Here is a 19,686-nt window from a genome sequence, read left to right as displayed (position 1 = left end):
CCCATGTGAACAGGGTGAGGGAAGATAGTTCTAGGACCTCTTGTGAAGATCAACACCTGTGACTGCTATATTAACTTTGAGGCCCGAGCGCCGCTCAAACCTATGGAGGAGGGATATGAGTGCCGGGAGGGAGTCCCTGGGACTGGTCAGGATGAGTAATAGATCGTTTGCGAACGAAGTGACCTTGTGGTCCTTTCCATCAAAGGGGATACCCTCGATCGGAGGAGATTGGCGAATGGCTATTTCAAGGGATTCAAGTTTAGTCTATATTTTGGCATCTATAATAAGAAGAAATATAGGACAGTAGGATGCACATGATGTTGGGTCCTTTCCTGGTCTGGGTATAAGAACTATCTCAGCGTGGGTCATTGTGGGGGTCAGATTAGTACTATCAGAGAAAAAATTGTAAAGAGAAAGTGGTCTTGAATGTGAGGGAGAAACAAGCGGTAGAAAGAAACTGTCAGTCCGTCAAGGCCCGTGGTCTTACCGGTCGGCAAGCTTTTCAAGGCCTTTTGAAGCTCATCTAGTATAAATGGGGCTTCAAGGAGGTCTGCATGTATGGGGTCGAGAGGCTGCCACATACAAGAGGCAAGAAAGGGCTCGCTTTCCTCCTGATGCGTTTCACCTTGCTCATATCATAGAGGGCAGAGAAGAAGGCCTGAAATGCCTGTTGTTTTTCAGGTTCAGAGGTCACCCACGAGCCGTCCTCAACTTTAAGTTTAGAAATGTGTGCCCGCGAGATGCGTGTGCGGAGTCGGCGGGCCAGGAGAGAACAAACTTTGTTGCCCCCTTCATAGTACTTTTGCTTTAAAGCTAGCAGCGAGTGCTCTGCTTTGTTGACCGGCAATGCCCAGGGTTGGCCGCGAAGGGAGGGCAAACGCTTCTGTTGATGGCGTGTGGGCTTCGTGTGATCTATTCGTTCGGGTGATGATATCCGGTACGAGGCCTGGGTTACCACGTGGGCCGCGACTTGGTGTGCACTATTCAGGGCAGGTGGGGAGGAATCTTCATCATCTCTAACTGCCTGGAGGAGGTCCACTGTGTATGCCATGGTGTTTTGCCCCTTCGCACCCTTAGGAACCTCGCTGAGGTTATTACTCCTACTCCTATTTTCTAAATCCTCCTGCATGATTTGGAGTTCTATGTGTTATTCTTCTAGTGTGGACATCCTGAGCCAAAGGTCTTCTTGCTCCTCCGTGCGTGTGTTGAGGGTCTGCTCCAGATCATTCACCCTGCCCCCAATCTCTGCCACATCACGCTTTAGGTCGTGAAGACATGCTCTGAAGTCAGATTTGAGAGATCCAATTTCAGTCTTTTTTCTTTCAAGAAGTTGGTCAGAAAGGATTGTGTGAAGGGGCTCGCTTCTGAGTCCCTGGGGCCTGCGCCATTGGAAGGTCCGTAGTCGTTACTGTGGCAGGATTCATCTTTAGCCACATAGACTTGACAGTGGGGTCCAAGGGGGTCTACTTCCCTGCCTTCGCACGGGCATGCTCTCCTCAGGAATCTCCAGCCCAGCACTCCAATGCCTCTCGACAAGGGAGTCCTAATCTCGCATAGGGGTATTGCACTGTGTACATCAAACTGATGCTGACTCTGCTTGCAAGATGTAGAGCAGTGAGCAGCGCTTACTCCACCAGCATATCTCATAGGTTCCGAGCCTCAGAGAATGGACTCCCAGAGGGTGGGCCGTAGACCATGGAGCACCAGAGTGCTGCGGTGTGTCCTCCCCTACAGCCGGGTGCAGAAGCTCAAGCCTCCAGTAAATGAAGGGAGTGAGGACTAAGTCCAGAGCATTTGTGCTAGCTGGGAGGGGGCCAAGCCAGGGTGGAGCCTCCTTCAGTGTGTACCCTCCAGCTCCGGTCCACAAATCTCTATTGTCCCAGCGGCAAGGGGGGGGACCGCCCGTTTCTGCCGCCCAAAGGCTCTGCCAGTCACAACCCCCCCAGCTGCAAGGATCAGGCCTGCCGAATGAGGACCGGGGGCACGCAGGCAGGAGGGAGCGGGGTAATGCCCGCTCCTCGATCGCACGGCCGATCACTCCCCCGGCCGATCACTCCCCCTTGGACCCAACCACAGCCCCCCAGCGAGGCAGTACCTTGTTGACGTTGATGCAGCCAGTTGTGGCATCCGCCACTGTGTAGGGCCCCTCAACCACCACGCCTCAAGAGTCCCCTGCCAGTCAGTCTGCTCCCCAATTTAAGGCAGACTTGGGAAGACCTGAAAGCAAGCATCCAGGTCCCGACAGTGCCAGGGAAGGGGATGCAACTCCAGCCTACGCTGTTGGAGAGTCGCCAGTGCCAAGGCCGCAGGTCACCTCCAGAAAAGGTGCGATCAGAAGGGAGGGGCCATGCAGCCGATCGTGCCCCTCACCCCACCGGTTACAGCAGCAGTGGCCCCGCTTGCAGACTCACCCTGCCCAGGCTGTGACAGCGTTGTGACTCTTCGCTTCGGCGTCTCAGGGGCACAACCTCGAGCTGCTCCGCCACGAGGGAGCGCCAGGAACAGCGAAAGGCGTGCCTGCTGAAGCCTCAAGAGACCCTCAGGAGGCCGAGCTGGGCCCCCGCGCAGACCTCCTCGCCTCCTGTGGCACACGTCTAGGTCAGGTGTGTGGGCCGCAAAATGGCACCTTTAGCTGCCGGTAGATGGGCCGTCCGCTCGGGCGAGCCGGGCAGCCCAATGTAGAGTCGCGCCCTGTTTCTCCCTGCCTGGGAGCAGTAGTCTGGTGAGTGCGGGTGGCCACGGGTCAGCAATGGAGCGATCGCTGAGCCCCCAGGGCTGCCTCGTGTCCTCTGTGCCTGACCCCAATATGGCCTCACCGGGAGGACCGTCTACAGCCTCTGATTCTGCTCCAGGTGCTCCATCCACGCCGAAAGCAGAGTCTGGATGGTCAGCGCAAAGGTGCCGGTTCAGCCCCTGTCCTCCCAGTCCTGATGCCAATGGATTTGCTAGGACCGGCCGCGGTTTGGGTTTTAAGCCATGCAGCACTTGTCACTGGCCGATATTGGTGACGTACCTGCACCTCGTTTTTCTTTGGTGTCTGAAGTGTGACCACTACACCAAGCTGTGCTCCAATTGCCTGGCCATGGCCCCGAAAGCATTGAGGGAGCAGTCCCTGAAGCTGCTACCGGCCCAGCATGCAAAGAGATTCCAATCAAGGGGAAGGTTCATGGATTGTTCACGGAGCCGGAAATCCTCCTCGTCCCATTCGAAGTCCTCAGGACACTCAGGTAGGAGGCATAAAAAGAAGAGCAAGAAGTTGAAGTGCTCTTCGACTTCTCCACATCCGTCAGCTGACAAAACAAGGGAGCCTCCGCATTCTAGCCTTGTTCCCCGGACCCTGCGCTGACTCCGCGCCTCCCTGAATTTCCGAAGGCTGGAGTGACCCCCACCCAACTAAGAGTTCTATGAGGCCGTACGCCTCATAATTGGGCAGCCCGATTTAGTGATGTTTGAAATGTTTACAAATGAGACAGACCCTGGTTTTGCACATCTTATAGCTGCTGAGACTCGTGGCTTTGTGCTTCCTGTGGTGCCATTTACCAGATTGTGGATGACAGCCTTAAGTGGTGCCCGAGAAAACAGCGAATGCAACATGAAGGGGTTCTCCTGGACCAGGCACTAATTTCAGAAGTTATCCAGGAACAGCAGTAATATGTGAGGTCATAAGCAGTGCATTGGTTGGGGGGGTGCAAGTTATAGTTAGCTCACTAACTATAATGGCTAAATTCCAAAGGTTTTTGCATGACTGAAACCTGAGCTGAATTATAACCTTTGTTTTTTCCAGTGAATTTCTAAGTTTTTTTAATTCCATTTCCTAACTATAAATCCTTGTAACCTTTGTTTTTTTCTGTGAATTTCTAAGGTTTTTTAAATGCTAATTCCTAACTATAACATCCTCCTTGTGCCCTTAGTTTTTTTCAGTTAATTCCTATGTTTTTTTAAGTAGTAGTCGCATTTGCAGAGTGGTGGAGAAAGGGGATGGGGCATCCAATCAGCTCTCAGGAATCCTGCTGTGTTGGACTTACAGGAGGTACCAGGTGGGCTTCTTGGCCCCCAGGGTCCCTCAGGAGTAAAGTGGACTTCATGCCCCCAACCAGTAGTGTGCCAGGAGCTGCATTTGCAGAGTGGTGGAGAAAGGGGGCATGGCCTCTGACAAGCTCTCAGCAATCCTGCTCTGTGAGACTTATGGATGTCCTTTGGGGCCAACTACCCCTCCTGTTACCTCCAGTAAGCCCCACACAGCAGGATTGCTGAGAGTTTGTCGGAGGCCATGGTCCTTTCTCCACCATTCCATAAACTGGCCTCCTGGCACACTACTGGTTGGGGGAAGAAGTCCACTTTAGTATTTAGGCCCTTAGGAGTAAAGTGGAATTCATTCCCCAACCAGTATTGCGCCAAGAGGTGCATTTGCAGAGTGGTGGAGAAAGGGGGCATGGCCTCCGACAACCTCTTAGCAGTCTTGCTGTATGGGACTTACTGGAGGTAACAGGAGGGATTGTTCTCCCCTCAAGGACCCTCTGGAGGCAAGGGGGACTTCATCCCCCAACCAGCAGCGCGCCAAGAGGCACGTTTCCAGAGTGATGGAGAAAGTGGGTGGGGTCTCTGGTGAGTTGTTACGCTTTTATTTTCTTCCTATTTTTAGGCTGTGTGGCCCCCCTCCGCATGCTGATTTCAGACCCAAGTACCCCATCCCCTGGGAACTGTCTTTCTTTTTTGTTTTTCCCCAAAAAATGTTTTAAATTAAAGCGAGGGCCAGTGGCCTGCCCCCTTTTTAGGTCTCGCCTGAGCCAGCGCTTCAGCGCTGCTCTTGCGAGAGCTTTTGTAAAAGGGGGATTTGGAAGTGCAAACCAGTGCTTTCAGGCCGCCAACTACAGTGCATGTGCGCCCGCCAACTACAGTGCATGTGCGCCGGGCGCGCGCACAATTTGGCAGCCTGCGTGATCATTTCACGGCCGCTTTGATGTTCTCAGTGAGCCGCGCGGCCACTGCGAACATCAAAGCGGCCGCGAAAGTGCACACCATTTGCCACCCCCTCCCTTATCCCACTTCCTGCTTGTTTCACAATGGCGACAGCTTGTTATTCTTTTCTGTCTCTCTCTCTCACTTCCCCTGACTTCTCTCTCTGCCACTTGCTATCTCTCTCAGCATCCCATCTCTTTTTCTCTGACTTTGTATGTATCTCTCTATGGCTTATTTCTCTTTGTTTCCCTCTCTCTATGTCTCTTTCTTTCTCTTTCACCCCATCTCTCCGTGCCCTAGGCCGTTTCGTATTAGCTTGGATAAATACCACATGTTGCATACTCTGACAGTTATTTTTGCAGCCTGCTTTGCAAATTGAAAGGCTCCAGCTCGAAATTATTTGAATAAGTTTGGCCGTTCTCTATATTGTCTGCTGTGCAGGGATCTTTTTTTATTACTGCCTGTTGACCCTGCATCCATGGGGACAGAAGACACTTCACCCTCTTAAATCTCAACTATGCTTTTCTCTGTAAAAATGTGGGGTGCAAGTCATCCCATTCTCTCCCATATCGCACTAGATTTCACCATTTCTACCTCATCGCATATTCCATATACCAGACCTCCAATTAACGTCAATGTGAGAATCTTTTGAAAACGCTACAAAATATGTGTTCGCTTTTGAAGGGGTCTGAAAAATATTTGTCCCTTTTATTGAGTAAAAACGCCCGAGACAACTGTAACCATAGAAGGAATTGTTTGTGAATTTACAACTAGAACTAGAAAACACGGATACCTTTACATTTGCTATACACAATTTCAAATTGCACATGTTGTCTTATTGCTTTAAATGTAAACTCGCTCTGAGGTGGAGGCTACGAGCAGTGTGCCTCTTCTTGGACGCCTTAACCCCATCCTTGCTGCAGCCAGGGTCTCAGATCAGAGGCACCTGATGCTCGTTTCGCAAAGGTGTTTTCCTTGCTACAGGGCCCATCCCCCAGTCTGCAGCGTAAACTGGCTTCATGAGATTCCGGCGGCGCACTGGAATCTTGAAATGCTAATGGCCCTTTTGTTATGCGCAGGTGTGTACTTGCACGTAGTTAACTGCCCATCCCAAGTCCTGCCTTCAGCTTCCTCTCTAGGCAGATAATATTGCCATCTCCAATAGCGGACTGTGGAAAGGGCTTTGTCTACACTCTATGGAGCAACAAGCATTTGCAATGCAATAGGTCTCGCATTTGCGAGAGTTTAAGCTACTAGCATTGCAAATAACAATGCCTTTTATTTGTTTTAGAAACCAAAACATAAATAAAAGACATTGTAATTTACAATGCGGATAGCTCGAACTCACGTAAATGCGAGACCTGTTGCATTGCAAATGCTTGTTTAAGAATTATTATTATTAAAAGAAAGGGGCCGATTTTGGCCTCGGGACCCTATCCCCCATGGCCTGGCCTCTATACTGGGTGCCTTGGTCCCACCCAGGGCACCTAGTCATTTTTGTTGAGGACCGTGGGGGCAGCCTGAAGGCCCCCACGGTCCCTGCCGGCTCCCCACGTCCTGCAGGAGCCGGCATTGTTTTTGGACAGAAGGAGTTGCTGAGCATGCAGCCCCAGGGAGGTGGCGGTCCCTGGGGCTGCAGGTTTCCCCTGCACTTCTTTTATAAAAAATCTGTGCCCCAGGGAGGTTGTGGCCCCCTGGGCTGGGGAGGGAGGGGCGGGGGAGCTCAGTGTGCCCTTGTGGAAATATGGATTTTTCTGATCAGTTATGTCCCCTATCTTGGACCCCAACGGTTTCATGTATGAATCACAAGTACATGTATGTTCCCTCCAGTTCCAGTTATGAAGACGCAAACACATGTGCGTCCACCGTCAACATGTCCTCTGTCAGATCCGCCATGAATAGGCCGGATATTCCATTCCTAAGTACGAAAGGCCACCGGCTTTATATGGTTCACTTATGCCATTTTACAGTCCAGGCAAGTAGGCCCTGATTCTGTCATCAAACTCTTCTTGACTTCTGCCTCTGAAAACTCCAGTCTGAGCCCGCATCTGTGACCATGAACTTTGTCTCATTCGCTGCGCGGCTCACGAAGCCTGACATCAGCCTATTCTCTGCCAAGAACTGTATTTCACCTTCGAATTATCTGCTTCGCCCCTCAGCCGATGCATTCCTGTCTAGTAGTTTAAGTAAACATTCCTCCAGCTACCGAGCAAAAGGCCCGGCTTCTCTGTCCTCATGCAAGTAATTCATAGCCCTGTTACCATGGAATATTCCTATCCCCTCGCATTTAGTGTAGACACTTAGACGCTTGTACATGCACGCACAGTCAGTATAGAATAGATTCTGTCCAAGAGTCCTTCTTTTGTGGATAACATAGTTCTTTAAACATAGGATGTTAGATATGATTTGGGATTAGGTTGACTTGACCCCCCAGACTTCTTGTCTCCACATGTAGAGCTAAATGTCAAGTCCCCTTCACCCCCTAGTTGCACGTCAATCACACGTCATGCTGCTGCGCACGCATCTATGCCAAGTATTATCTTATAGATCCACCTATATATGACATCATAACCAATTATGTTCCTTTTTATTCCTTATTACGCCCATTTTCGGTTACGCATATGAATCGTCATTTTCCTTATCAATTGTTACGCCTACTGCCTTCGCTTCATTGTAATGTATGTTCTATAAAAGTCATTTCTTGTCAATAATGTATGTACTTCACTTCCTGAACCCCCGTGGTGATGGAACTTGGAGCAACCGATTATAATCGATCATTGGAATAAAGCCCATTCCGAACCTCTAATACCACGGATTCTGCCTCTTATTTATTGAGCTATTTTATTATGTTTCTGTATCAAATTAAGTCCCGGTAATATTTTATTTACCACATGAATGGCGCCCGAACAGGGACACTTTCTCATCTCACGCGCCGGCGGTGAGTTGCAGGCCCGGTCTCCTGCCACAGCTGGACGGACAATAACGCGTACCAGCAGGATTCCCTGTATCTCCCTCCGGTCAAGCGGGGGCGACTGAGGCTGCGATCAACACCCAGACGAGGCAGTGAGAAGTGCGAAGTATCCCGACCAGAGCCTAGCTGAGAGAGCAAGATCCGAGGTATACAGAGGCCCACCAGTTCCCGAAATCCGAAGTCGAGTCCAGTTTCCGACGAATCGAGTCGAGTCCAGTTCGGTTCAAGTTCAGTTCAGTCTCCGAGGCCTTCCGTTTCCGAAGCTACCCGGTGAGTACCATTACTGGGGAGGCATTTCTGACGTGCACATAGGTTGTGCCGGTCAAGACGGGTTTGGGTACACAAATCCGGTCTGCACTGTTTCAGCAGTGTATCTGTACTGTTTAGCAGTATATCTAGTATATCAAGTATATAAATCAGTTAAAGTCGAGTATTATGTTTTTGTGTTTAAAGTTTTCCTTAGACCGTCATCATTATTGATTACTCAGGTAAATGTTAAATGTTAAATGTTTCAAGTACGTTCTGCATATCGTGGTGTGAATGACTGTTCATTATCGTGTTTACTGTACTAAGTTTGTTCAAAATCAAGTATCAGATCAGTTCTCAATATGCCGCTCTTTTCGAAACTAAGACAGATCACTACAAGAAAAGGGGTACTCGAAGAAGCCGTTCCTATTCCTCCTAGGGACACTCCAGGGTACTTCATGTATCATAAACATGGCTTAGACGCTATATTATTTCTTGATTTATGGGTAGACTACACCAAGGAATTGCCAGAAAGTCAGAGGTGGCCCACAGCGGGAACCTGGGATGCAGAGTGCATCATGAAAGTAGAAGAAGAGTTATGGAAAAGGAAAGTCAGACAGTCACAGAAAGACGCCATTGAGTTATGGCGTAAAGAATCTCATAGACGTACAGAAAAAGCACTCCGACAGGAAGAAAAGAATAAAGAGAGTTCAAATAAAGTTCGAGAAAATCTATTAATTGAAGAAGGTATCCGAGTAAAATCAGAACAAGTAGACAGACAAAGAAATGCCCTTATGAATGGCATGTATCCCCTTCTGGCCGAAGGATTACCTAAAGCTACTCCAGAAATACCGAAAGACTTGCCACCCCCATTATTCCCAATAAAGGTACATCCTAAGGGGCATCCTAGAACCGCAGAAGATGTTTTTCTTTCCTCATATTTAGATGACGCAGCTCCCGAGTATGTTAATTCCGCCCCACATAGACCGCCTACCAGGGAGGTTCAACGCCAAGATCCAGTACCCGTATCCCTACAGCAACAGATCGCGTCACAAGTTCCGGCAAGCACATCTGTTTCTACATCTGTTCCTACAGCTGCTTCTATAGCTGTGTCCACACCTATAGTTGCTGTGTCACGTTCAACGAATCCTTTCACACCCGACACCCCAGATGGGGCTGCGGGAGGTGCTAGCAACATTTTTTCTACGCCACCCAGAATAAATAAACTTACTTTTCAAGAGTCAGCACATTCACGTACCCCCAAACTCATAAATGCCCGTACGCTTAAGGAACTTCTTGTAGATTGTAGATATGACCCTGTGCCCGGCAAAGAGGACGAAATGACCCTGGCATCATTGCGTATCAGACGAGCCGCAGTGTATTTAGGGAAGTTACCAGGAATGACTGCGCATCTAGATAAAATATATCATTTTGTCCAAACAGGGCGAGATTCAGAATGTATTAACAGAGCTATGGAATACCAGAAAGTGGAGATACAGGGGGAACTGTTACGTTTCCTCATAAATTGTGTGATCAGAAATCAAGACCGACCGGGGGTAGACCCAGAAGCAATGCAAATTCTTACCAGATGGAGCCAGAATATATCAGAAGGTAGACATGATAAGCAAAATTGTATAATAGCCATGTGCCGAAAGATCCGTAAAGAAATAGAACGTCTACACGAAGAAAGATTAGCGGTAGACGAGTTCGAACAAAGCGAGGAGGAAGGGTCCGGACTGCCCGCAGGACAGTCAGACACCATAGCCTATGTAGGTAGAGGAAGATCTTGTAATAGTAATAGATGTCTTATTGACCCGATACGTCCGATATGTCCAGATAATAACAGGAATTTCCAAATACCTATAATTAATATAAGGTCTAACGAGCATTCGTTCCAAGCCGCCGACAAATTACTCCGAGAACGACGGGGTTATCATTTTCTCGATTCTATGGATGAACAAGATTTAGCTAGGGCAGCTGTCCATTGGGTGGACAGTCCCGGAAAATATAGTGATGATACAGTAGCACGCACATTTTTGAATCTCACCCCAGATGAACAGCGGTTAGCTGGGATTTATATGATTCAACAACTCATTATACTATATCAGAGTCAGCATTCGGACCCTGGTCCCTTACCTGACATATTGACTGAATTGCTCATGAATAGATGGAGAGGTTCAGGTACTAAATTAATTAAAGAAATTCTAGAATCAAGAAAACAGTATATTCTTTTTGTATGTTCAGAACGTGTCTCATTGCCCATCAAGGAAAGAACGACGTATTACATGGATAGACAGAATCCCTTACGAGAAGTGCACCCAATAAAAGGCGAGGACAACGAGTTTAAACGTGTATTTGTATATACGCCCATATCGAAAATAGAATTGTTAGAAATGAAGAAAGTGGTACCCAGTCATGACAAAGATCCAGCGGGTTTTCACCGAGAAATTAAAGACATGTTACTCATGGGAGAATATACCTATCCCGACATTATGACAATATTAAAGGTATTAATGCCTGCTGGCATTTATGAGAAACTCAGGGAAAAAGAGTGGGAGGTAGGAGACCAAAAGATAGAATGGTCAGTATTAGAAGCGGAAGAAAAGGCCCGAACTGCAGGAGCAGGACTTGGGGATAAAACTAAAGCACTACCAGGTCTATTAGTACAGGTACTGCCACGTTTATTAACTACAAAAAAGGAAGATTGGGGTACAATTTCAGCCTGTAAACAGAAGCAAGATGAAGACACTAGTGATTACTATGCCCGATTTGAAAAATGTTTTGGTATAAATAGTGGCATAAAAGCAAGTAGCGAATCATACCCGCATCTGTTTGTAACAAAATTAGTAGAAAATGCCCTGCCCCAAGTAAAGAATAGAGTATTAAAATTCGAGAGTACCTGGCAAGGTAACACTCCATCACAAATGTTACAAATGTTACAGTACCATCACAATAGAATTAGAGAGGAACAAGAACATGAACACAGACGCATGAAAGACACGAAAATGAAAATGCTAGTTTCTCAGACAGTTCCAGCTGAAGGACATAAAAAGGGTATGACACATTCCGGTGATTCAGCAGGACCTGTAAAAGGGACATGCAATTATTGTAAAAAGCCAGGTCATTACGTACACGATTGTCCAGTTTTGAAACATAATATCGCCATAGGTAAAACACAAGAAAGAGAAAGACCAAGGCCACCTAGACAGGATCAGAATGAACAAGGAGCTCCGCAGCATGCACAGTCCATGCCAGCTCCACCACAGTCTATACAGTTTGTGCCAGCTGCACCAGCACTGCCTGTTGCTGCCACACAAACCACGACACGACAACTGTACCAGACCGCACAGTACGACTATCCTGATTACCAACGATACGCATGAACCAGCCTAGAGAGGGAAGTTGACTTACCCCTTATCGAGATCCCTGTAGATCAAGAAGGACCTTATGTACATAGTGAATTATTAGGCCAAGACAGAAAATTTTTACTCGATACAGGGGCAAGTCGAACAACCATAAAACGTAGTGAAGTTCCAGGGGCACCCCTCTCAGGCTCACAGAATATTTCCCTTGGTTTTTCAGGAAAGCCTATTGTTAATGAAGTGTCACAGCCTCTTCCACTTACGATAGGACCTCTGACCCGTACTACAGATTTACTGCTTACTAAATCATGTCCAGAAAACTTGTTAGGAATAAAAACACTGAAAGCTCTAGGAGCTATAATATGTTGTTCTCCGGAAGGAGTAAGGTTGTTTTTACGTGATTTTAAAGGTCACTATGTGTCTAGAGACATGGATCCCCGACTGCAGACTTTACCTGTACATCTATGGGCACAAGGCCCTACTGATGTTGGTTGCATGAATATTACACCATACCGAGTCACACTGAAGGCAGGAGTGGTACTACCACGAATGCGACAATACAAGTTACCACCAGATGCTGTAGTGGCTTTACTACAAATCATTGACGAGCTCATTGCCCAAGGAGTGGTTGTGGAAACAGACTCCAATGTATGTAATTCTCCAATAATTCCGATTCTTAAACGAACAGATCCAAAGGCCCCGCCAGTATATCGATTGGTTGTTGATCTGCGCGAATTAAACAAATGCATTGTGCCACAATTTCCTGTGGTCCCAGATATCTCGTCATTACTGACAGCTATTGATTCCGAAGCAACATTCTTTACTGTAATTGATCTCAAGAATGCCTTTTTCAGCGTCCCAATAGATCCGGAAAGCCAATATTTGTTCGGATTTAGTTTAAATGGGCGTAGCTTTAAATTCTCACGCGCACCTCAAGGATTTACAGAAAGCCCCAGCATCTATAGCCAAGCACTGAAACGAGAACTCGACAGTATCCACATGCCAGTTAACACTGCTCTGCTTCAATATGTCGATGATCTACTGATCACCGCGAGAAGCGAACCCGAATGTGAAAAAGCATCACTGACAGTTTTACAATTTTTAGCCGAAAAGGGGCACAAGGTGTCCCCTTCTAAGCTGCAATTCTGTGTCCAGCGAGTTATTTATCTTGGACACTCGCTGTCCAAGGAGGGAAGGCAGCTTACACCCGACCGCATTCAGTTAATAGCTAACATGCCAATACCCAAGACACAAAAGGAGGTACGGGCTTTCATAGGCCTCACTTCATATTGTAGGCAGTGGATCCCTCAGTATGCATTTCTAGCAAAACCACTCATTCAGTTGACAACGCAGGAGGCAGCCACATCGACTGTTCTCCCTTGGACTCAGGAACATACACAAGCTTTTGAAAGCCTAAAGAAAGCTTTATGCCAAGCACCTGTTTTAGCAACGCCATGTTACAGAAAACAGTTTACACTCTTTGTTACAGAACACGAAGGTACTGCCTTGTCAGTACTCACACAGGAACAAGCAGGAGCACACAAACCATGTGCTTATTTTTCTAGTACATTAGATCCCGTAGCTCAGGCTTTGCCTGCATGCCTAAAATCAGTAGCAGCGACAGCTTTAGCAATAAGACAGAGCGACGCCATAGTGTTAGGACATCCATTGACAGTTCAAGTACCACATGCAGTAGAGGTCCTTGTAAATAGAACGCAAACACAACACTTGACTATAGCGCGACTTACAGGGTACGAACTTACATTGTTTCAGCCACATATAGAAATCAGACGCTGTAACACATTGAATCCTGCCACACTTTTGCCAGTAACCGGAACAGACCCACTAGCCCATGACTGTATTGAAGTTATTACTATAACGACGAAACCTAGACAAGAATTAACCGATGTTCCATTGTCAGACCCAGACCTGACATTGTATGTAGATGGTTCATGTATGAGAACAAATACAGGAGAGTTAGTGGCTGCTTACGCAGTCACAACAGATACTGAAGTCATTGAAACAAATCGTATAAATACTTTGTCACCTCAAGCAGCAGAGCTCATCGCTCTGACACAAGCCTGCATTCAAGCCACAAATAAAAAAGTCAACATATACACTGATTCACGTTATGCATTCGGAGTTGTACATGACTTCGGCGTGCTGTGGCGAGAGAGAGGTTATTTAACTTCCCACGGTGCCCACATTCAGCACGGACCCCTCATTCATGCCTTATTAGATGCAATACATCTACCCACTGCAATATCAATTATGAAATGTAAGGCTCATACGAAGATTACTGATATCATTTCTCAAGGCAATGATCTAGCCGACAGAACAGCTAAACAGACTGCTCAAACTCAAACCTCCGACATGACAAAGACAATAGTCCCGATGCCGACACATTGTATGACAGTTAAAGATCCTACTCTTGACGTAATTGACATACAGACACATGCTACACCAGATGAAATAAAGAAATGGACTGAATTAGGAGGGATCCAAACGGACCAAGGATGGATGATGAAGGAAAAGTCTGTGTGGTTCCTTCCTGATTCAATGGTCCAAGTTATAATTAACACTACACATAGTCCAGCACACCTCGGAGAAAAAGCTATGCTAGACAGCATTCAACACATTTGGTTCAATAAACATTTGCGAGCAGCAGCCAAACAAAAGGTCCGTACCTGTATGATCTGTTGCCAGTTCAACCCAGGAAAAAGCGTTCCCGTAGAACAGGGTGGATTTCATCCTCCTAATCACCCTTTTGAAGTCCTCCAGATGGATTATATCCAGATGGAACGATGTCGAGGATTCAAATATGTTCTCGTAGTTGTCTGCGCTCTGTCCCGTTGGACGGAGGCATACCCGGTTTCAGATTACACTGCCCCGACTACTGCCAAACAGTTGGTTCGAGAATTCTTCCCACGATACGGTTTACCACGTGTTGTTCACTCAGATAACGGCCAGCCGTTCTCATCCGAATTAATGAAACATGTTTCACTTCTGTTAGGATATCAGTGGAAATTTCACTGTGTCCGACACCCCGAGGCAGCAGGTCTCGTAGAAAGACATAATCAGATACTGAAAATCAGATTGTCCAAAATATGCAGAGAGAAAGGTGTCGACTGGGTAGTAGCGTTACCAGTTGCACTCTTTTACATGAGAATGGTAGCACACTCTCGAACAGGGCTATCCCCGTATGAGGTGATCTTCGGCAGACCACCAAATATGTGGGGGACGCCCATACCACGCAAAATAACTGATATTGACTGTAATATGCTGACAGATTATTTGGCTTCCTTGATGTCTGCACTACAATCTTGTCGTTCACAGGTAGCTGCAGCCTTTCCCGACAACACTGAGGTGAAACCCCTTGACGTAGTTCCGGGGGACCTCGTCCTTGTGAGGAATTTCGACCGAAAGACTCAGCTGGAGCCCAGGTGGAAGTCACCCAAGTTGGTCCTGCTGACCACAAGAACAGCCGTGAAGATTGAAGGCAGAAAAGGATGGATTCATTCAAGTCATATCAAGAAATTTCATGGACTTCCTGCAGATGTAAATAGCCCACCTCGTGTGTCTTTACCCATTGACTCAAAACTACCTTTGGCTGAGGCCGACAGTAAGGAACTCTATAAACTAAAACTAAGGCCTAGACCGTCGGACGATTTGATTGTTTAAGTCCTCTCCAAGGTGAAGCGGTTGAATCTGTCTCCGACATGTATCCCTTAGACCTGAATCATGGAAAGTCGCGAAAAATGTTGAAACGACAGGCGTATTGTAAATCACTGCGTAGTCATTGCATAGTGACATTATTAACCTTGTTTTTCTTAAGTCTTTTAATAATTACTGCAAGTATATTGTTGCACATATATTACCCTATTGCCAGAAATGTTTACAATGTTACTGCTGAACATTCTTTTAGTGACTTACCCCCGCATGAATTGTCCTATAGACTTGCGCTGCGCAATAACACTTTCATTAGTATGTTACATCATTCCCATCAGACTAGTAATGCAACAAATTGTTGGGTGTGTGGCCGGCTCCCTCCCTATCAGAATTATGAAGGAGTCCTGCCTTTCTTCCCACATCCGTTTACACATAATGGCTCCTGTGGAGCATGGTTTAGTTTAATCAATTCCATAGACTCAGACACAGCAGTTTATCAAGACCAGTGGGTATGGGGAAATCTGAACCTAGTTTTATTTAAAGTCTGTTACCCTGACAAGGAGGGTCGCCCCAAAGGAACGGGAACTGATCTAGAAAATGAAGTATATGGATTAGGTAATTTTACACCTAATCTCATGATTCTAAATGTAGAATCCGAAGTTGAACTAGTTTTACCCACCATGTCAGTATTCCCAGCGAAGGGTGAATTGTGTGTAAGAAAAGTTGGTTCCATACATATGGGCCATAGTAAATGCACTACTATAGTAGAATTCAGTGATCAAGGCAAATCTTCATTTAGAGCTTATCGCCACTCCTACTTTATATGTGGTCAGACTGCATATATGCGTCTACCTCTAGACTGGGATGGTACCTGCTACATTGCATTTCTTTTGCCACCTGTTTTCCTAGCCCCTCCTGATTATTATAGAAATATTCATTTAGTACACAACAGAGAGCGGAGAGATCTCCCAATTGTCGATTATACTGAGACGGCATGGGACAAGTATGTAGATTTTAATAAAGGCATCTTTCCCTATATAGGTACTGTTACTAATAGTAAGCTGATACGTAGATTAACTAGAACCCTTGAAGCAGTAGTGAATGAGACTATTTCCGCCTTAGGCAATTTAACAGAAGAGCAGTCTGCTATGCGGATTGTTGTGCTTCAAAATCGTCTTGTCCTTGACGTCATCCTGGCTGATAGGGGCGGAGCTTGTAGGGTCATCGGATCCAGCTGCTGCGTATTCATACCAGAAAATTTGCCATCTGTATATAAAGCTATAACTCGCCTTCATAAGATTATAAGCCAGATACACCAGAACCCAGGCACTTGGACTTGGTCCAGTTGGTTTTGGAGTGTGATATCAGCCTGGGGATGGAGAGTTCTATCCTTCCTAGGTATTGGCCTTCTCATACTATTCAGTTGCTGTCTATGTCTACAATGTGGACCAGCGATCTGTGGTCTGTGTACCACATCGTGTATTCCACCGCCAAGATTTCATTCGTCACGGAAGAAGAAAGAAGAACAAATGATGTTATATGAACAGATCAATGGATTGATGAAGATTGATATCTCTTAACGGGCAAGTAGGGGACAAGGAGGGAATGTGGAAATATGGATTTTTCTGATCAGTTATGTCCCCTATCTTGGACCCCAACGGTTTCATGTATGAATCACAAGTACATGTATGTTCCCTCCAGTTCCAGTTATGAAGACGCAAACACATGTGCGTCCACCGTCAACATGTCCTCTGTCAGATCCGCCATGAATAGGCCGGATATTCCATTCCTAAGTACGAAAGGCCACCGGCTTTATATGGTTCACTTATGCCATTTTACAGTCCAGGCAAGTAGGCCCTGATTCTGTCATCAAACTCTTCTTGACTTCTGCCTCTGAAAACTCCAGTCTGAGCCCGCATCTGTGACCATGAACTTTGTCTCATTCGCTGCGCGGCTCACGAAGCCTGACATCAGCCTATTCTCTGCCAAGAACTGTATTTCACCTTCGAATTATCTGCTTCGCCCCTCAGCCGATGCATTCCTGTCTAGTAGTTTAAGTAAACATTCCTCCAGCTACCGAGCAAAAGGCCCGGCTTCTCTGTCCTCATGCAAGTAATTCATAGCCCTGTTACCATGGAATATTCCTATCCCCTCGCATTTAGTGTAGACACTTAGACGCTTGTACATGCACGCACAGTCAGTATAGAATAGATTCTGTCCAAGAGTCCTTCTTTTGTGGATAACATAGTTCTTTAAACATAGGATGTTAGATATGATTTGGGATTAGGTTGACTTGACCCCCCAGACTTCTTGTCTCCACATGTAGAGCTAAATGTCAAGTCCCCTTCACCCCCTAGTTGCACGTCAATCACACGTCATGCTGCTGCGCACGCATCTATGCCAAGTATTATCTTATAGATCCACCTATATATGACATCATAACCAATTATGTTCCTTTTTATTCCTTATTACGCCCATTTTCGGTTACGCATATGAATCGTCATTTTCCTTATCAATTGTTACGCCTACTGCCTTCGCTTCATTGTAATGTATGTTCTATAAAAGTCATTTCTTGTCAATAATGTATGTACTTCACTTCCTGAACCCCCGTGGTGATGGAACTTGGAGCAACCGATTATAATCGATCATTGGAATAAAGCCCATTCCGAACCTCTAATACCACGGATTCTGCCTCTTATTTATTGAGCTATTTTATTATGTTTCTGTATCAAATTAAGTCCCGGTAATATTTTATTTACCACATGCCCTCCACATTGCATACTTCAGTGTCCCAGGGAGGTGGTGGTCCCGGGGGCTGCTGTGGGCCGGGCGGGCCCCCCTTATTTGTATACTTCAGTGCCCCTAAGAGGTGGCCTTCCCCAGGGATTTTCAAACGCCTAGGAGGGTGGCCCCATGAGCCCCCCTACTTGATTGTCATATGCCCCCGGGATTTGGCCCACCTGGGGCTACATAAAAAAGACAGTCAGGCATCTTTATTTTTTTTAAATTTTGCTGTGGATCCACCCGCGATTTCACAGCAAAATTCAATTTAAAAAAATACTTTTTACCCCCACCATATTTATTTTAATTATTTTTTACTTTTTTCGTGAGACTCTGCTTCAAGCCGGGTCCCAAGATGGCTGCCAACACTTACTGGTTGAAGTGTTTCAGCCAATCAAATTTCAGTAAGATCCACGACTCCACTGCAAGGACTCGCATCCCCGGATATATCTATATTTTTTAAACTTGAATATCTCTGAAAGAACAGAACTTATTTACACCAAATCACATAAAGCACGCTTCTGAACCAACATCTAGCTTCCTGCCAAATTTGGTGTAATTCCGTTCATCGTTTTGGGTTGTAGTCGTGTTTAAAAAATGAAAAATTCCTATAGACAACATGGGGAAAACGTGTTTTGGGACCACCTTTTTTTTCTGCACCCGCTTAACATTTCACCCCAAAACTTTCAACACACCAGCTGGGAAATTTTTTGAAAATTTTGTGAAGATTCGTTAAGCGGCGTCAAAGTGATTGGCAAAACAAAAAATGCTTTTCCTATGGAAACTTTCTAACTAGAACTACCTACTGGCTTAAAGCGGAGTTCTAAAAAAAAAAAGTAAAAAAAAAAAAAAAAGGGAGCGGGTTAGGAATACCATGACCCCCCAGATATGGTGGTGGGGGGGTCCCACAGGGACCCTGCCGGGGGTTGAAATGATTTTTTAAATTCAATTTTACCACGAAACTCCGGGTGGGCACGCGGCAAAATTGAAAAAAAAAAAAGATGCACTGCTTTTTCATAAGGCCGTTGAGTGGGCCAAATCCCGGGGGAATGCTGGCTTATTATAATCAAGAAGGGGGGCTCATGCGCCCCCCTCCTAAGTTTTGAAAAACCCTGGGTACTGCCACTTCCCTGGGGCACTGAACTTTACAAATGCAGGGGGGGGGCTGCCCGGCCCCCCTGCAACCCTGGGGACTGCCACCTCCCCAGGACACTGAACTAAATGTGGGGGGCTCATGCGGCTCTCCTGCAGCTCTGGGGATCGCCACCTCCCCAGGGCTATATATTATAGAGTTGTGGGTGCCGCCACCTCCCAGGACTCAAATAATATAATGGAGGCGGTCAGTTGCTGACCCCTGGCCGAGGAACCACCACTTCCCCAAGGCAAAGTCTAAAAAAAGGATGGGGCCACGGGGCTCCCCACCCTCCTGGAGCCACAGAAGGCCCTGGTGACCGTACCCACAGGGCCAGCTCCTGCTATGTCCCAGGGTGCTTTTTGCTATGGGTTGGCGAGAGCTTTACCGATCCCACCAAGCCATAGCAAACTGTGCTTCGCTTCGAGCAAGCGAGAGCATTTTGTTCTTGCTTCTCGAAGCGGAGCACAATTGCTTTGACAGTGAGGTAGCTGTATGTTAGCAGCTCACTCTCTGTCAAAGCAATGCCAGCTCCTGCAAGAGGTGGGGAGCTGGCAGGGACCATG

Source organism: Triturus cristatus, chromosome 3_2 (assembly GCF_964204655.1).
Source record: "Triturus cristatus chromosome 3_2, aTriCri1.1, whole genome shotgun sequence".
In the NCBI taxonomy this organism is placed as follows: Eukaryota; Metazoa; Chordata; class Amphibia; order Caudata; family Salamandridae; genus Triturus; species Triturus cristatus.
Note: the sequence above shows the minus strand (reverse complement) of the source record.